General features: G+C 27.9%; 1 protein-coding gene across 4 annotated transcripts in view; it reads right to left on the bottom strand.

Annotated features, from left to right (window-relative positions):
• LOC129971164 (uncharacterized) overlaps positions 1-21347 on the bottom strand; it is a 95755-nt gene that overhangs the window by 52285 nt on the left and 22123 nt on the right. The gene's annotated exons all lie outside the window — the stretch shown is intronic.

The raw sequence follows: 21347 nt of genomic DNA, 5'->3' as shown, positions 1-21347 counted from the left end.
CAATAATTTCGCTGTAAGTGAATGAAAAATAATTCATATTATGTTAAACATTGATAAATTACGTAATCGAATAATATAAAAATAAATTTTTAAAAAAACTTTTTCTGCTTTTTAATTAGTAGAATTTCTATTATTTTTTCTGTCTCACTGCTTATTTAACCTTTTAATTTTTAAAATAATAGCTTAATAAATTTTATTTATTAAAAATAAAATACAGTAATAATTTAAACTATACATTTTTTTTAAGTGGGAACTCGTTCCCGGAAAATAATCGAATTTATTAAAATGCATTTTATTACAAGTAGGTATGAACAAAATTTTTAAAAAATAAATTGAAAAATAAAAAAAAATTTCTATTGCGAAAATTTATATTCTCTTGTAGCATGATCAGAAGAAATAAGTTATTACAAGTAGTGTTACCATTTCACTCAAAGAGATAAAACGCTTTTTCTTCCTTTATATGTGAATACTTGGAGCGGCATTATTGTAAAGTAGAAAACCTAATACTTTACAATAATACCGCAACAGAAGCTATTTCAATTCAAACTGCGATTTACTTCTTTTCACTAATGCTTCTTTGTTTCTCTACATCAAATGCAAGTTCTGAAAATCTGGAAGAAGGAAGCAATCAAGGCAACCTCTGAATGGTCAAGGCTTTGAAAAGATAAGCACGTGTTGTTTCACGGATAAAAGTTTGGAATACTTTCTTGAATTTCTTTTTTCTTTTCATGCAAATACCTCGTCCAGGTGTCATTGGGGAACGAAATGGAAAGTGACTTCCTACCCAATTGCCTCTTAACAATAACAGCAGACGATAACGCTTCAGAATTATGGCGGAATGCATTTTGAAATAAAAGAAACATAATGCAATGACGATGAAATTGGCTCAAATAGAAAATGAAAAGGAATAAGAATAAATCGAATTTTAAATTTCGAGCACAGTTTGCATTTGTTTTAAATAGATGGCAAAAAACAATTAAAATTAGTACAATTTAGTTTTTCAAATTTATTTTTAACCGAGCGTTTGAGAATTTTTCGATAAAACATTTTGATTAATTTCAAATTATTATGATGAATCTTTCAATAATAATTTAAAAACTGTTGAAATGATTAATTTGTAACTTGATGAAGATTCACAAAATTGCAGATAAAGTAAATTATTTTTTACTTTATATTTCTCATTTATAACTTAATTTATAAATTTTTAACTTTTAAATAAATATTTTAAAATAATATTTCTTTAAAACAAATAACCTTATAAACGATTACTTTCTTAAAAATCCTCATTTTTAAATAATTTCCCTACCGCACTGAAAAATGGAGTCGCTATTTATATATAAATAATATATAAAACAGTTCATTATTTAAATGCATTTATTCCACAAATTTTAAACCGTTTTTTTGGGGTGCTTTTCTGAACATTTTTATATAGGTTTTGAATTCTTATCTATAAAATTATTAGTTTTCTAAATCTGTATCATTTTGTTTGTCAGATAAGTTACAAAATTTATTTTAAAAGCGTTTTTACTCCCTTTATAGTAAAAAAAGGAACAGAAAAATTATTTTAAAAAATCCATGTCGATGTAATTGTTCAATTTTTTCGATTTATTTATTTAATAGCCGACTTTGGTAACCTGTTGTTTTGTTGGAATTATGCTCTTAAAACATTCAATTCAAATTTGGCAATTGTTTTTCAGAATCCAATCAAATAGTGGTAATGTATATTTATGCTTTTATTATCTTTCAGATAAAAACGATAGCAAATAAGATAAAGACAATTTTCTCAGGTAGATCCATCGATGAAAATGAGAAATATAAAAGATAGCGGCTATTAAAAACGTTTTTATTTGTTGAATGAATGGGTTTTTCATCTACACGAAGATAACTGAGAACATAACTTGTTAGTGTGAACTGTGGCTAGATGACGGGCAACAATTTTTTAAGATCCATGCTAAATTTATAAATAAAAATGGATTGGTTGTATATTCAAATCAAATTCTGTTTGCATCTATTGAAATACTAATTTAAACAAATGATTGTATTTAATTTTACTTGTCAGCATTTTCTACATAAAAATTTTTTAACTATTTTTTTTTTTTCATGGAAATGCCTACGAAATATTTTCGAACCATCTGTTGGAGATTCTTGTGCTTTATGAAATAAAACTTTTCATTCAAGTTGTAATAAACTTTTTGCATTTTGTTAAGTAAAAGAAAAAAGGAAGTCTATTCTGAGAAACGCAAATTTCAATTATTTTAAAAATCATCCAAAAATTCAATAAAAGCTTGACTTTCTTATAAATATCCTTAGATCCGGTAAAAAATAGATAATCAGAGATTTAATTCATAAAATCAGTTATTTTGAATTCGACTTAATTCTACCACAAAATTCTTTCTACTGTAAATAATAAGAGAATTTGAATCAAGTTGGTTTGCACGATCTACATGTGCACTGAGAAATTTTCCGTTTGAAAAAAAAATCCTGTTTCTTTTTTTGTTTGTCTGTTTGTGTTTTACTTAAAAAAACCAAAATACATATTACTAGCATTCATTAGAAAAGTATATATCGCTACAATGTATGCAATTAAAAAGATATTAATCAATTGCTCTCTTAGAAGACTACTAATTCCAAAATACGTTTAAAATTGCTTAACACTTAAATAATTAAAAATATTAATTACAGATAGGGGACTCAACAATCAACTTCAATTAAGCACTTATGAATAAAAGGTCATTATTCAGTATAATCCATCACAGGTTTAAAACAAATACGTCAAAAAACAAATGCATAAATTTAAGCAAAAAGACGTCTCTTGCTACTGAAAAATGATATCATAATTGGAAAGATTTGCATTTATTTTTACTAAGTAAATGGTGATACTCTTGTTATAATAAAACGAATGTTAACGATGGGAAACTTAAGATAAGGAAACTTTTTTGAGTTTATAACAATATGTATATTAAATTTCCATAAGCTAAAGAGAAATATAAAGCAATTATTGTACATTAAATTTCTTTAGGAGCAGATATAATATTTATTAGCCATAAAAGAACCTCAAGACTTTTTTTGAAGAAGAACTGAAGTGGAAGTTTATTGATAGATTAAAGAGAAATTAAAATCAAAAAGAAGTAGTCAGACAGTTTAATGCTAATCCTTCTGCCGTAAATGCCCTATGGGCTTTAGAAACTAATAGAATTCAAAACTTAAACTTAAATTATTATGTTAATGAAATAAAATTAATAAATATGCCCATATTCTTATACTTTTGTTTCATTTGATGCATCAAGAAAATTTTTTAAAATTTTTCTGTTTGATTAGTTTTGCTATTATTTTAAATATTTTTAGCGTTTATTATCAAAGTTGAGCATTTTCCGCTATAAAGATTTTTTGTAATGCTATTTCTAACCACGTCTTATTGAAAATAGTCTATTTAAATTTGTGGTACATCACAATATTTAAAAATTATTTGCTTTTTAATTAGTTTACAAAATTAAATAAGAACAGTGAGCAACTAAAATAATTATCTCATAATACATAATAATTATCATGTATTATGGCACAGCAGTTGCTTATTGTGTTGTTGTTACTGATCAGATGGTTCAGCTTTACTTGACCACCTCCACAATGACCCGAGCACCAGAGGAGGGTTAGCTTAGTCCCAAATGTCTTTTCTCTTTAAATGGGGGATGTGGAATGGCCTTCACGCTTCGAATGAGACTACCAGGAATATATACGCCTGAAGTACAGCACCATTTCGCACAGGAACACATGATACATCAAAGAAAGACTGGAGTTTTTGTTCTACTAACTAAACTAAATATTTCATAATATAAAATAATTATTATGTACTATGGATCAGCAGTGGCATGTTATGTTGTTGTTACTAATCCTAGATGGTTACTTCGCCATTTCGATGAGGAACATTCCTTCACCACGATGAAGAAGCAAAGCAAGACCTTGGAGGAGCCTATTGTGTTCTACTAACTAAACTGACCAATTGCCATGTATTATGGACCAGCAGTGGCTAATTATGTTGATGTTGTTATTGATCTCAGAACGTCCAGTTTTGTTTGATCGTCTTCATGAAGAAAGTCAAGGAAAAGAATGTTTCATAGCAATGAGAAAGGAGCAGCTTCAATTTGTCTGAAGACCTGGACACCAGAGAAAGGAGACTGCTCTTTTTAAATCGGTGACATGGAATGGCCTTCACGTTTCGAATGACCCTATCAGGAGTAGTATGCACACCTGAAGTACTTCACCATTTCGTACAGGAACACTCCTTTAACACGATGAAGCATCAAAGCGAAACTTTGGATGGGCCTATCGACTTATTAAGGAACAGCTGAAGAACATGAATAGGCAAATGATTATACGTTCCATCTTCTGCCTGTGTTTCAAATAGCATTATTCAAAAATTGATAAACTATCATTGGCTTGAGTAACGAATCCCCGCTGCGGTCTTTTTGGTTATTGGACATTTTTTTCCACTCGGAATACAAATATAGCCCAGCATCTTTTGAAACTATAAAGAAAACTAAACTAAGTCAAACTTCTACATCTGAAACCACTTTGCTATTCTAAGACTGCTTTGACTAATAGAAAGTGCTTTATTATGAGTCCTTGGAGTTAGAACTTGGCTTGATATGCAAGATCAACTGACACTACAGCCAACTTGTATTGTTGACTAATAAAAGAAAATCAAAGTTACTATAAAAATTATAAGCTTTTTCATAAGTTTCATACATTATACACATTTGTTTATTTTATATTTCTAATATTCATTTAAGTGATTTTGAAGTAATTTTAGCTGAAAAATTACACATTTATGATTCAAATATTTTTCTTTCTTGTTTCAAATACTCATAACTAATTATAAATCTGAAATAATAAGTACTTTTATTTTTCTCTAAACGATTTCAAAATGAAAACAAGATTTTCTTACTTAAAATTCCCATATTATTCCCATAAACATTGAGAGTTCATTACTATTTTTCTATTTTTAAATAAAATCAATATATTCTCCAAATGGCATCACAATGGCTGAAATAAAATACGAGAGCATCAAACCCGTTTCCTTTCACCAAAAATACTTTCTTTCAAAAGAAAGCGCTTGCAACATGAAATCTCGAGTTGAATTACAGCAAGCACAACGGTTTGCTGTCTCGGATACTCGTCGGAAAATTCGACAAACCACAAAAATGTCCTTTTGAATTCCAAAACAAACAACTTTATCAGTAACTGAACGAATTTGTTTACCTTCTGAGTACTCGGTTTTGGGTCTGGCCGATTCGCTTTTTTTCGATAACATCGAACGCGTGCGATGCTTCCCCTCCCCCTTTTTTAGAAAGGATTTTCTTATGGGATTTTTCAAATCGAATTCCTTGAGTTGCAAAGTTTCGAATGACTGTTCTAAATTTACTCGAAATTTTCTTCAATATTTTGAAACTTAGAAGGAATTCTTTGAATCTTTTAACTTATTTTCTGATTCTTACGAGTGTGCAAACAAAGTATCCACTCTAAATGAGGCTGAATAGCTGATTTCTAAACTGTTATAAATATGCAAATTTCGAGTTGAGAAAAACACTTGAAATGTCAAAGGATTATATTTTATATTGTCTAGTTTAATAAGTGTGTTGTTAAAAAATTAAGGGAATTTAAATTTTTATACAATTTTATGGTCCTATTAAACATTTAATAAATTACTCGTGACACATTAACATGCGACTAAAACAGACCAAGTTATGGAACGTTGAATATCACTATTTTAGAAACTTTAAATCATTTCAGCAGTTGCCTCGTGGAATATCATATAATCAAAATACGGACAGTTTTGATACGCAGAAAAGTTGATTTTTTTTCTGCTTAAAATGTTATCGAGTGATAAGGCTATTTTCCTAAATGTGATTAATAGGATAAGGACTTTATTAAAATTTAATTCTTTATTTTTTGCAGACATGCATTTACTCACCGAAACAATATAAAATAAAATTTCTTACGCCATTAAAGACATTTTTTTCAAGCTTTGATAGAATATTCTTATCTATAATGGTTTAGAAATTAACTGATAATTAGGATGAAAAAACTGAATATACTTTTTAAAAAATAAACAAGAAAATTGTAAAACTGGAAACCCATTTGGATTAATTTATTCATAAAATATTTTTTAGAAAAGATGATTCGCCAGTTTCTACCAAATTTATGTTTTCTCATTATTATTTTTAGCACAAATATTTAGAGATCTTAATATTAATTAAGCACCTTTTAAGCTCTTTTTACAGCTTTATATTTTTCTTTTTTGCATTGCTACAAGAAAATTCTTTTTCAATTTTTTTTTTTTTTCATAGCTATTTAAACATAGATTTTACTTTAAGTTTTTTCATAACTGCCACGTGCATAAATTCAAATGAATTTAATAAACATATAATGAATTGTCGAAATTTATTTGATCATATAAGAGAAATTCAGTGTAATGTCGAACAGCTTCATGCTTCCTCAAGGTTTTCCTAGAAGTTTATTAAACTCCCAAGAGTCTTAAATATCATCGTTTAGTGCGCTTTTTATTGTCTGGGTATTGAATTACTCACGTATAAAGCTTGCGATGAAGTAGCAATGAACTGTTTATTCGATTTATGAGATCGTGATCCGAGTGACTAATGGCATCTTCTTTTTGTTACATTCCTTTGTTTAGTTCGTATGTACTGCACATTTCTGAGGTTCACTGGCGTATGATTTTCAATGCGCGCGCACGCACGCACACACACACACACACACACACACACACACACACAAAGAAAAAAAAGCGTTAGAAAGTCAACCGTTGTTTACATTTTAGAACGCTAGGGGTTTAAATCATTAATTCTTACGAAAAGTATTTATCATGGAAAATGAAAATTAAATTATTTTGCATCAATTCATAAATTATTTAAGAAATAATTCAAAAATTTATAACATATTATGCAAAACAACATAATAAATTATCTATAAAATATATAACGTTTAATATTTTCTTACAGAATCTTATGAAATCTATATCAGATTAATATAATTCTTATTTACATAATTTTAATAATTAAGTAGATACTAATTTGTAGTATCTAATATTACTTTAATATATCTAAATGTAGAAATAATTTAATACATATCACACATGAAGCTCAAAATGAAAAGTTTACATAGGTCGACGCCTATAGCAGAGGCAAAACAGAATATACAAATTTTATTAAATGCATTTGTCTGAATCTGTGTTTCTAAAATCAGATAAATCTAATAGAACCAGTACAACTCTTCCTCAAAAATGGTAATCACAAACCGTCTACTCCGACTTGCCAGAAGGCACTTGAAAAAATTTGAATGTCCGGACCTCAGCAACAGCAACACCGACATGAACTGTGGTTGAGTCCTAAGGGTCATCACCAGCCACGGCACAACTCTTCCCTAAGGAAGTGCGCCCTATCATGGATGGAAGGAGCCAGACCCTTATCTTTTTACCCACAAGGGGAGGTGAGAATCAACCAACATACAGGAAACTTATCATCCTCCATTATGAGGTGTCCCCCTGGGGTCCTCAAAAATGATAAAAAACCTCAATAAAAAACTGAAACCATGTGAAATTCGTAAAATTTCAACGTTTTTAAAGCTGCAATTACTTTTTATAGGTTCAAAAAATGATAAATCTTTATGAAGATAACAAAATTATTAAACGTAAAAGAAAATCTTCGGAACATCAGAATAATGTACATCTTCATTTTTATTAATTTAAGATATATTTCTATTTTTCAAGAACTATTTTAAAGAATTATTTTTTTTTATTTTTTAATTTAATATTTGCATTATTTCTTAATATTAAAAAAAATTTCAACACATTAATTTTTTCATTGAAACAATGAAAATGTTTTTTTAATTCCATATTTTCATGTGCGTTTCATATAATTCCGTAATATTTACAGAAAAGAATCCTTTCATTACTTTTTGAACTCATACAAAGCAAACTCTAATAATATCTCATACATTTGAAGAATAGAAATACTGACTACAAGGTTCATCCATCTTACGTGATGTATAATTAATATCATCATCTATGATATATTTAATACCCTTTAAAAATAATCTCAATGGTTGCCAAAATCTTTAAGATCTTGTTTTTGTCGCATCTCGAATGTCTCAACGAGAACTAAATCTGGAAATTAACTTTTCTATGAAGTGAATGGAAAACAAATTCTGGTTATACCAGCCATCATCAAAAGGCCGAATTTCATTCGAGTTTTACTAAATACGAAGCCTGTAAGAAGCTTAAGCCTAAATCCTAATACTTCACCACGCATGAGCTGGATTAGCTTCTGATTTCAGGCAGTGCTAAGGCTTCATCATCCGATCTTCAGGATCTCGCCACTTCCGGCAACAACGGATTCTTTTTCTTTCGTAATGGGAGACAGTAAGCAGCGAGATTTGTTCTAGAATTACTGAAGACCGTTAACTGGTGTAATTGGATGATGAGTTTATTTTTCCAGCTGTAACTCTCGTTCTGCAGTTATTATTTCATATTATCTGAAAAAAGCAACTACAGCTAGGCTTTTAATTTGACTTTGTTTCTCATGTAATTTTTCATGCATAAAGTTTCAACTAATTAATAACATTTGTGATTATGTCAGTTACATAAAGGCTCATCATGAGTTTTTTTTCATGTATATGTAGTACAGAGAAAATACAGTAATTGTTAGAAATTCTAACTCGAGATTTTGACGAATCTCTACGATGTAGACCTCGTTGAATTCGAAAAACACATTTTTGGAAAATATCCGGTTGTCTGTCTGTATATCTGTGACAAATATACTCAAAAACGCTTTGATCCAGACGGGTGGAATTTGGCATATGGTCTTTAAAACAAATTTTGAGAATATTGTCAAATTGATTAAAATATATTCTGAGGAAGTCCATCTGACCGACTGTTATAATATAAGTTAACACAATAATTACAAAACAAAGAGAGCTAGATAGATAAAATTCGGTGATTTGTGATATATATATATATATATGCATTCTGGGATATGAAAATTTCTGTATTCAGTCTTTTTTTATACATTTCATCTCTCACCATTTAAATCCGATCAGGGGATAAGAATCCATGATGTTTATTGATAAAATCAATCTCTACACGCGACTAATTGAAAACCATCATTTCTAATCTAATTTATATACAAGTTACGTAAATATACTTACTTTATCGATGGGCATTTGAGTATTTAAACTTATTGAAAGCAAGTTCACAAATAAACTGTTAAGGGATTATTATACTAACGCCTTGATAATTTTTTTGTTTTGGTTTAATTTGATGTAAGGTTTAGAAAAATTTCTGTATTCAGTCTTCTTTTTTATACATTTCATCTTTCACAATTTGTACACCATTTATCGTTAGAGATCATATTTAATTTCGATTTATTTTATTTCTCAAGTTTTTTTTAAATAAAGCATGAACCATGCTGATTTTCCTTCACTGTATCAAGATATAAATTTCAGTCTCACATAAAACAACTACTCAATTAACTATGTCCACAGCACAATTTTATCAGATTTCAGGCTATATAGTTACTATAAGAATTAACTAATTAAAATGACATTATTCCATTACTGTCCGGTGTCCTATCTTAACAAAATCCTCAAAGCTTCATTTATTTCAATCAGAGAGTCGGCCACCGAAACAACGTAGCAAATCCCTTTCCTTCCTCCTATAGCTTGTACAGTCCCCTTGCGTCATCCCCTTCAATGCTCGAATCCTCTAATTAGACAGCACAGAATTAGCCCTTTCCTTTTACTTCTTCCCTAGAGGACGGCAATTAGAAGTGTTGCTTCTACATTCACATACTCAGATGTGAGGGTCAAGAGAAGTGAAGGTCAGCAGGTGACGGTATTTTTCCTTCATATTCGCTGCAGTTGTTGGCAACTGTAAATTGTATTGTAACATAACTTGACATAATAAAATGATATTGCAATATTTCCAAATGAAACGCTAAACGATTCTGTCTCATGGTTAGTCAGATGATAAAAAAATAGACATTACTTTTTACATTATGTACCGAATGCTTGAAAATAACTATCTATTGAAAGTAGTAAAATAATAATTTCTAACAAATACTTTTTTTGCAACAACAAAGTGCGAACAGGCACTTTTTCGTTGATGTAATAACGAGATAGCCCAGTTTAGTTTTCTTTTTTCTCTTTCGAGCTCTCCGTTCAATATTTAGTTTATTTTTTGTATGTATATTTTTACACAGGCTCACAAATACAAGGTTACCAGAAAAGGATTGACGATCTTTAAAAAGCAATGATTTAAATTACTTTAAATAATAAATTAGTGAGTGAGCTGGTGCATTTTAGTCAATACTTAATGTCACTAAAAACGATGTTTTTCGATTTCAGAAATCATCAATCATATGAAACTGTCAAAAATCACATGGAAATATTTCTTTACATAAGAAATTAATGAAAGGAAAACTGTTAAAAAACCAACTCTGAGAACATTATTAGGAGGGACAGCATTAATTCAGATCGATATATTCAAGTGGAATACGAACCTTCATGTAAGAAGGTAACCTGTCCTACTTTGTACGTGATATCAAGATTCTCCTGTGAAATATTTTTACCTAAGATCAAGTGATAAGTCGAGGTTGTATAATATAAGTGGCCCTAACAATCATCAATACCTGACTTCGATAAATTTTTGATTAAAGTAACACATGTTAAACATATTCGTGCGCACACTTTCATCTTAATCGAAACTCTACTGCGTCTTGGCATTATTAAAAAATGCTATTTGACGGACTGTCTGTGGCACCGATGCTGATATGTTACACCCTTTTGAATGGACGTTGTGACGCGCCTTACTTGCCTAATACCTCTTGGTAGTAGTCATTTGAACATCTTTTACTTTAAAAAAAATGTACAGTTCATGTTACAGAGTCATTTTGTCTGAATTGTATTAAACTTCTCAGTATGACATGTAAGCGCCCTCTTTCGGCTACTTTTAGAACAATTCTTTTATGAAATGAAAAAAAATTGCAAGTTCCTCTGCTCATATTCGCGCCAATCTAAATTTTTCCGAGTATTGTATTTATTTTTATGAATTTTTGGAGTTTATATGAATTTATTAAGCACTCTACATTTTTAAGATTAAACAGAGTAAATATTTTTATACTGAATTGGCAATTTCTTGCGCATTTATTGTTTCAGGTAGAAAAATCAAATTAAGAAATTTTATATTTATGGAATCTTGAGGGTTAGTTACATTTCAGCTGTCAAAATATGGATCATTTTGTGATACACCAACAGCTTTTATAAGAAAAATCAGTATGTTAAAAAAATCTGTGTGTTTTGAAAAAAAAATACTTAAATATTCAAAAACGACCAATTGATATTATATCATTAACACATAGCGTTTTATTTCAATTCAAATCCGTCTTCACAGCCACTTTGTGATATTCTACTAACTACAAGTACAGGAAGTTTTCAACTGAAACTCTATTAACATTAAATAGTCTTAAGTGGTCCCGTTAAATAAACATAAAAAACAATAATGTTTTTAAAATATATAACTTATTACATTCAAATTAGTCATTTTATCTTATAAAAGATTATTACAGACTAAGCTCTTCATTTATTAATATCAACCGTATGCAGCATATTTGAATGAGAAAAGAAATTTAGGTAATGCAAATCAAATGTAAAGTAGAAATCAATTTCTTTGGGATTTTGAAATTGCTTATAAATTTTTCCAATTCGAATAAACCTTTCAACGATTACTGTGATATCAATCAGCATCTAAATATTCAACGTATTTATGATCAATGATAGCGTGAAATGAATAAACGATAAAGTATGCATGTTTTTTTCATTTGCTCACAACTTAGTTAAAGTAAAATATTTGGAACATATAATGGTTTCATTTAATTCGAAAGTATAGCTACGCGTCTTCAAATAGAAAAAAAAGGAAATAAACCTTTATTTCTCAACAACGGGTAATAAATGATTTGCATTATGCAATTGAATTCTTTTTTAATCAGTAAAATGAATTCAAATCTCAAGTTTGTGAGATTTATATCTTAAAAATCGTTTGTATAAGAACTGGAGAGAATTGAAGAGTTTTGAGCATTTTTAGAATTTGTTTTCATTCCTAATGGCACAGAATAATTTAAATATAAATCAATTTGAATTTTCATATCATCAAGATACGTAGCTAAATCCAGTTGTTTCCGAAAACGAAGAATTTCTACCGAAGAATTCATTTCCTAGTATCCGTTTTGAGAAAATTGAACAATCAATATCGCTCTTCAGATACTATTGAAAACGATTTCTTTCCGCTTATAATTTTTATTTTCTTATTCTTCTGTTTTATACTCAAGATAAATATAAAATTAAAAAGATTTAAAAGAACTTTCATAAAATTTCGAATCATTATTACAAGAATGGCAACATGCATTTAAATTCTTTATATGATGAAAACATTTAAATTAATAGTTTCTGGAAGGAAAAGAGCAGACTTTCTCCTTTGTGGTTTATATGTTCTTATTTCTTATTAATATTTTCTGAGCAGTTCTTTCTAGGATTATTCGGAATAGAAATTTATAAAGTAGCGCGATTAAAAATATTGATTTAACACCTTCATGATATTCATTGCTTTCGTAATATTCTGAATTTAACAAAACAATACTGAAGTGCCGAATTTTTCAGACTTCTATAAAAAACCCGCAAAAATATACAGTAAGTTCTTTTGATATTAATTTGATTTGATTAATTTGATATTAATTTCTTCTTAATAGCTCCATAAAATTTTTATAGATCTTCATTTTTCATCGAAAAAGTTAAATCAATTGATTTAAACCCCTTTCATTATTGCATGAAATTTTTATCTCTTATTTAAAAGGTGATTTCTAAAAAGAATGAATGTAAATTAACAACAAAGAAAGCTGAACAATTTTTATACAAAGAAAATAATATATTTATTCTGAATTTGAGAATGACAGAATGAAAATAAAATGTGAACGAAATTATTTCACTACATTTTTTCCATTCATACGACAAATGTGTGACGTATTTGTGATATTTCAAACTATACGGCATTTATTGTGTATTGAATGTTTTATCGACTGTATAAAATTTATATTATGCAACAAATCTAATATGTCAGTTCTTAATGCACTAAACAGTTTCCGCTCGTTTAAAAGGAATTATTAGAACTAAAATAATTTATATTCGATAAAGAATATTAAAATTTATAATATTTCAATGTAATGTTTCACTTAATACATTCATTGATATAAATTATCACGCAAAACATAAAATACTTGATTAAATACTTTTTTGCATGCCTTAATTTTTTTTCTCCTCCTGAAATGTTTCCGACAGTACAAAAAAGTTGTATAAAAAAAAGAAAGAAAAAAAAAAGACCTTAATTTATCCAATTTCATCCAATATACAATTTTCAAGATATTTTTTGGATCTATTCCTGTAGTTAACAGTAAATTTGAGAAAAATATTTATAATATGACCAAATTAACAGAAAATTCTATGTAATACTTAGCAAAAAATGTTTTGATTAAAAATAGTAAAAGCTATTAAAAGAATGTACTTTAAATAAATTTTCTCCACATGGATAAATATTTTCATTGATCATTTTTGATGATACCAAGTACAATTTTAACCAAAATATATCACGATTTACATAAAGTTTATAAAGAATAAAAAAAAAACTGGAAAATGACCATACTATCCTTCCAAAAATAATCTCTTGAGTAATTCGTTTAACCGAAAATGTAGAAACATTTAAAAACGACTCGTATTTAGAAAATACCCTCTTTACAATTATTTTTTTTTATTTAAAGTATATGCATACAAGAAAAATACTTCAGAGCTTGCATAATCTGAATTTGAAATAATTTAAATTGAATCAAATTATGAATTCAAATATCAAAAGTTTTGTTTAAAGTAAATGAAATTACGAACGCACTTTTCCAACAAAAATTTTATTCTGCTTTAATCTTAACGAAATTACCATAATAAATATTTTAAATATTAAGAAGCAAAAATTGACACTTAAAATGGAATTACATTGCTATTTGTATTCTTTTTATTTGAGATCGCTAGCATCTCATACAAGTTATAATTTTCCTTCTGAGACCAACTTACAAATAATACAATCAATTTTTTTTTTAAAAAATGTATGTAATATAAAATCATTCGATTGATCTATTAAAACAATATCTTACAGGGGAAGTGGATATTAACTAACGTTGGAAGCTATTTTACAGAGTCCGTTTTATGTTCCTCTATTCAATTCAGTATGTTTCCAAATTAAAACAAATGTATTAAAAATAGTATCAGCATTATCAGTCATGCCATACTATTCTATAGTTAAAGATAATAGATGTTTCTTCATACAAACATAATTATCTTTTCTAAGCCAACTTTATCGACACAGAACAATCTACTTATTCCTATGCTTATAAAAGATTTTTGTCAAAGTTAAAGAGCAAAGATCCCAATGCTATTATTAAGGATTTTTTTATATTATTGACTCCTTATACCTTTTATTTTTATGGAAATTGCAAGAATATTTTTAATTTTCGTTTCGCTGCTATATTTAATTTGAATTTTATATTATTATGTGCACATAATATTATAATTCACGATGATAAAAAAATTATACTCCCACATCATTCGACAATCATTGCACACAAATCATTTGAAAATTTAGTCACTCTTTTTTGAAACACACAGAATAAATCAAATCGTTTTACAGAAATATGTATAGCAACATTTTCCAATTAGAAAAAAGTCTAGGATCTCAATTAAAAGACGAAAATTTCTTGGAGAATCAGAGCGCAATTTTATTGCTTCTATTTTTTTTAAACCTTAAATTGAAATTTATTTTATGCAGTGAAGAAGAAAAAATAATCATCTGAACCTCGTATTCCTTCGATGCAAAGTGATGAAGGAGAAAAAAAAAATTCTCTTTTCTCTTCCCAATGTTAGGCCCTCCAATTAAATTAACTTCAAAGCAAGATATTTCGTATATGTCTGCCTGCAGTACCTCTGTGATTTCGAATGTCAAATAGAAACACTAAAAGTGGGCCTCGTCTTCCTTTGAGAACCCAATTCGATTTTTGTCTTTCAAACCCTTTGAAGGTGTTTGCTTATCATTCATTGAAATATTTAAAATTTCATTTCGCTGATCAGAGAAAACATTTCCCTTCTTCAGATAGAATTCTTGATTTAATTAACTATTGAAAAGTATATGATGTACGAAAATAGGATCAAAATTCGATACATTCTCAGATCTGTATTAGAATTTAACATTGTTTCTCGAAATATTTATGAGATCTTGCTAGAAATGTTTTAAATAAATAAAAAAAAAAAAACATTTTCCAATGTTGTCTCCCTTTATCAATCTCCTTTATTCCATTGTTGCCTATTTTGAAAAAAGTTATTTCCGGTTGATAAACTCTTAACGGAACTCGAAAATAGTTTATGCTTTAATATAAATATTTGTTTTGCTTTCATCAATAAGTTGATAAAAGGAAAGTTTTCTTAGATCTTCCTTTTATTTTGCAGTTTGATTTCACTTCAAATGTTTGAATAAAAGATATTTTATAAATAAAATTTTACCTTTGATTTTTATCAGCAAAATATATTCTCTTTTGACAATTTAAACTGAAATTTATAAAAGTTTATTCATATATTTAAAAAAATGCAAAATTTGAGATCGAATCTTAACGTTTTATTTCTTTTGTTTATAAATCGGAATTATTATGAAAAAAACTCTCTTTACTAGACTATTGTCTGCTTTTATGATAATTTTTTAGGATAATTTTTCCATTATATATCAGTTTATTTTCATGGCTGCATTCAAACTAGAGAAAGTCGTTTTCAAGTTAAAAGAACTTATTCTCTTTTCTATTCATGAAACATAAAATTTAACTTCAGAATTTAATAAGAATTCGTTTTTTTATATGAATAAAACAATCAAAAGTCTTTATCTTTACTCTATTTTATGTGCATATTTCTCTAAAACAAATATTCTATGCTATTAATTATAATTGCTATGTTCTGTTATGTACTTTTAGAATTGTTATAGCTTTCAATTTTGATTCCAGAGAATGAAATAATGTTAAATGGTATTTTTAGTGGCTCTAAGATTTCGAATTTGTGCCATTTTCTAAAGATATTTAGTAAAATTAAGTTTTGAGCTTATGTGATTTTCATATGAAAAGTTATAGTTCCATATGTATGCAAATTTTATTATTTTAATATAATTAATTTATTTTTTATTACCATGTGAGAACATGATATTGTTTTGGTTAGGGAGTTTTGAAGCTCGAAATCGCGTATTCAATGAATAATTGAAGATAGAAATCACATAGGCAATGAATAAAGCATAAATGGCAATATTCATCATCATCTTTTAATCGCATATATTTTTTTTCCTGCTTTTACCAGTATTGCATTATTATTATGTATGCTTCTTTGAAAGCAGATGCGTTTTTAAAAGGTTGCCCTGCTTTTACCAGTATTGCATTATTATTATGTATGCTTCTTTGAAAGCATATGCGTTTTTAAAAGGTTGCCCTGCTTTTACCAGTATTGCTTTATTACTATGTATGCTTCTTTGACAGCAGATGCGTTTTTAAAAGGTTGACGTAGAACTATGACATCATAGCTGTTATCGTCATAGAATGTAATTTTTTTCGGAGGAAATTAAATAATTTAATTTTTATAATATGTTCAAAAAATTCCACTCGCGTTTAATAACAGTTTTGATAAAAAGTATTTTCTCTTTCCCCCGGTGGGGAAATATCACTTCATTCATTCTTAAGTGGAAAACATTGAAGGATTTGACTCCTGTTCTAAGATTAATCCTTTATGATGGAAAATGTTTTATGATCTGAGAAATCAGAAAATAGCAATTTATGTTCACAAAAATATTGTTTTCATTTTCATAAAAATTGTATATAAATTAGTATGTTTAAGAATTTATTGGTAAATAGTTTCTCATTTGAAAATAGCATATTATATATATATATGAAGAGGGAGAGAGCGAGAGAGACTGATTAGAGAAGCCTCGTGATTGTTTCAAACCGGTTTAAACTGGTTAATGACTTAAATAAATTAAGACAAATAATAACTTAAAAAATAATGTTCTTACATGATAACGTGAAATTTGCGATCGTAGATTTCATTTTTGCTTTTATATTATTAAGTTTTTATCCATGTGCATAGTTTTTATCTCCGAAAATTTATTTGGGTTTCTACTCATTTTCATTTGTAATTCTCTATGTTCTAAAAATTATTTAAGAATTTAACACTTTAGAATATTTAAGGATTTGGTATTTCATTATGTTTATACTAGCATACATGCATGCATGCATAAAAAACTATATTTTCATTCATAGCCTAAAAAATAACAATAATTTAAGTAATTCCGTTTTCATATTTACTAATTTAAATATTTTTCCCAAGAGGGAGATTTTTTAACAAATTAATTTGTAAAAAAATTGAATTTAATAATTTGTTTAAAAAATAATTTTACACTTTTTCATTTGTATTTTGAGCTTCTGTTTGTACAAGAATTTATTTTAATTGGTTTGTTTCATATTGTAGAAATGGAATTTTGTAATCTAATTTTGCTCTCTTCACCCTATGTACTAAAAAAATGAGTCCCGAAATTTTGTACAGCTGTGTATTCCCGATTTTTTTAAATATATTCAGAAGTAAAATTTTTAATATATTCATGGCTTAATTATTAATGAATCGATTAGCTTTAATTACATATTTATTACTTTTGAGAATGGCACTCTGGTGATAAATTTGAGAAAAATTACTTTTTTCCCTGTCATTTCCGTAACGAGCTTCAGTTCCGATGGATTTTAAGATTCTATAGGAAACATATTAAGGACTAAAAAAAGGAAGTAATTAAAAAATTTAAGGCAATTTTTTAATAGCTGACTGAAAAGTCGAAAATAATTTTTATATGAAAAATTTAGAGATTGAAAGGATCATAAAAAAATCTGAAGCACTGAAAACAATACGACACAGAAATTGAAGCACAATGAATATTAGAATGAGAAAAAAATCATAATCATGATTAAAAATTAAAAATATTTCCCAGATGAGATTAAAATATCAGTTTAATTAAAATATTTTCATCGTTATAGCACGCTTTTGTTTCGACTTCCACTTCGACTACTGATAAAATAATATTTTTTTTTTTTAATACAGTAGTAATAAAGGCGTATTTTAGTATATTTTTATTTTTATATATTACTAAGATTACATCCAATTATTTTAAAATAACAGAGAAAAATAAATTGGAAAAAAAAAGTTTTAATTATTCACCCAGTATATAAGAAGAAACTTAATATATTTTAAAATTAGTTTCAGACAATATAAATACTGTATTCTAATATAGTATTTCAAGTAAAAAATGAAATGCAATTTAATCTTTTCAGTAGAAAAATAAACAACCATTCAAGCTTAGAACATTTAGTCACTAAAATCCGATCACGGAAACCTAATATTTATTCTGCGTGCACTTAAAATTCAAAAATTCATCTAACGAAAGTTTTTTTTTTTTACTTAAGAATGTAAATAACATTCCTCTTCCCATTCGCATTTTTTTTTCTTCTGGTTTATGAAATACCGTCTTAGAATATTTATTGATCATTAACAAACCATTTAAGAATTAAAAATTGCTTATTCGATTTATTTCTTAGACCAATAGTGACATAGGAGTTAAGGCGTGGCATTGTTGAAGAAAAAAGTTAGATGGTCTGTTTTTCGGCTATACTCTTCACCAAAGTTAAGCAAAAACAGTAAACCAACGTCCACTTCAACAACAAATTGCTTCCTGCAATTTTGCTATCCGATGAAAAACTATCAAACGAAGCAAAATTATGCATTAGATTCTCGCCTTTCTTAAAGTCCTCTCAGAGGAAAGCTCTACTCATGCATATCTTATTTAAGTCAGTTTCCTCGGGAACTATTTAGATGTCCAAGGAAGCTTGACCAAGGCCATTTAATCCCGATCGCTCCATGGCACTCGATTTTTAACCCATCTACATAGCAGAGACACTGACTTCCATGCTCTGTCATCTTTCTGATTCTCTCGGTGAATGTCCAGTTAGAGAACATAATGAGCATACACACAGTCATATACAAATAAGTATTACATTCTGCCTGATTTCCATATTCACAAAATGCTAACACCCACTTTTGGAAGGATTGAATATTCAATAAAGCTATCTAGGGCTCTCCACTTATCTGATCCCACCTTCATCTTCAGTTTTAAAAGAGGCCGCTGCACTAATTACATGACGTTAAATGATCCTGAATAGCGGGACAAAAAGAAGACGCCACACTTCTCTTTTATCTTGAATAGGCACTATATGATAATCCAAGTATCATTGGAATGGTTTGGTAACAGCCTAGGCCTTACTTAATCCAATGAAAAGCAATGGAGCAGGTTAAAGAGACTTGCTATACAGAAGCAACCAGCAATAAAATCCAATTAATTGAAGAAACAATTTATTCACGATATATTATAAAGCTGAGCAACTAAAAACGTTGAACTCCATGGGACGGCACTGCTAAGTCGTAATTGATGCTATAGGTTACCCACTTAAATACTAACTACCATAAATGAGAAGTTTTACTTATGCCATCATTACTATGCTTCATTTTCTTCTTTGTAACTGATGTTGCAGTAAAAATATTCATTGTAAAAATTATTTTTTTTAAATTCTTGATTAAATTATTTTAAAAATCATACATTACCTGATTTTTCTCTTCACATAATTGCTGCTATGATCCGCCAATCCGAAAATACGCTTTTTCCAAAAGATTTCCACAATTTCGACTACTACTATATAAGTATCAAACTACTCTTTGTTATCTAAATTTCTTGAACTTAACTGAAGTTATTTTGTTAAAAAATTGAGACTGTTTCTAAATATATGTTCCATACTTTGAGTATTATAACAGTGTTATAACTTCTAATACATAATTTTATGACGATGTTATTTGCGTCTACTTTTCAGGAATTGGAGGGCAAAAGCGTATTTAATTTCTTCAATAACTCATGTTAAGGTTTCAAGGAATATTCTATGGAAATTTCGGCTAAAATTCAAACCGAAAACTTTTTTATTTGTCCTCTCTTTTTATCTATAAAATCTTTATTAATAAATTTAAAGAAGATGGATGCGGAATATTTTTCCCTTTATAAAAAAGAAAAAGAGTTAATTGAAAATATTTCTATTGTATTAAATAGATTTTAAAATTAGTTTTTGTTATTAATTTCAGACGCAAAATTTTACAACATTTTAAATTTTTTTTAACCTTTATATGATATTGATATACTGAATACAAATTTTTACTTACATGTGACAACAAAAATATCCAATATGCTTGTCAGAAATGTGTTTTTAAAATTATTGAATAGGATGAAAAACTTTGACAAAAATGTCCAGATATCTGACTGTTTTATATCAAAAGGACAGCTAAAAAGGAAAAATTGCTACAAAAATATAAATAATTATCCTTTTCAATACCATAATAATCCCCAAACTTAGTTTCATTTTTTGTCATTGAGAGGAACAGGTTAATGAATGTTTTTGCAAAACTAAAATCTGTTACAGTAACAAACTTTTGTTCACTCTGCACCTGGCTTCTTTTCAAAATATTGTTAAATGCAATTTTGGCCTTGAAATCCTTCCTGGTTATATAATTAGGTGTCAGAAAGTAGAAAGAAGATAAGCACCATTTGTACAACTTAGTTTGATTCTGAATTATTTTATTTGAAAATTAAAATTTTCTGAGTAAATTTCGTTTTTTATTGATAATAACATCTCATTTAATTTAATCACAAAAATCTATTATTCTTTTATTTACTTATTTATTTTGTTATTAAAGTACACTAATACAAAAGTGTAAAGTATCGTGCTCTTATTTGTCTACATCTTGTCTATACGAAGTAAATAAAAAAAAATATTTTAATCTTCAAAAATTAGACCACTTAAATTTGATGAATTTTCATGTTTTAGATCTCTTAAGATTCTGGAAAATCTATAGGCACTATTACACAAAAATAGAACGAACTGCACGATGACTTGCCATCTTTGCACAAAAATGATAGATTTCTATCAAATTACGAGGTGAAACCTGGGAGAAATATGTCTATTTGTTCGATCATAAGAGAGTGAATTCAACAACTCAAAAATTCAACAGGATTATAAGATTTAGCGTATAATTTTATAGTTATATTACCAGAATAGAAGTTTTGTGTTAATCCTGTAAGAGATCCACTG

Source organism: Argiope bruennichi, chromosome 1 (genome assembly GCF_947563725.1).
Source record: "Argiope bruennichi chromosome 1, qqArgBrue1.1, whole genome shotgun sequence".
Lineage (NCBI taxonomy): Eukaryota > Metazoa > Arthropoda > Arachnida > Araneae > Araneidae > Argiope > Argiope bruennichi.
Note: the sequence above shows the minus strand (reverse complement) of the source record. Positions and strands in the feature narration are given on the sequence as shown.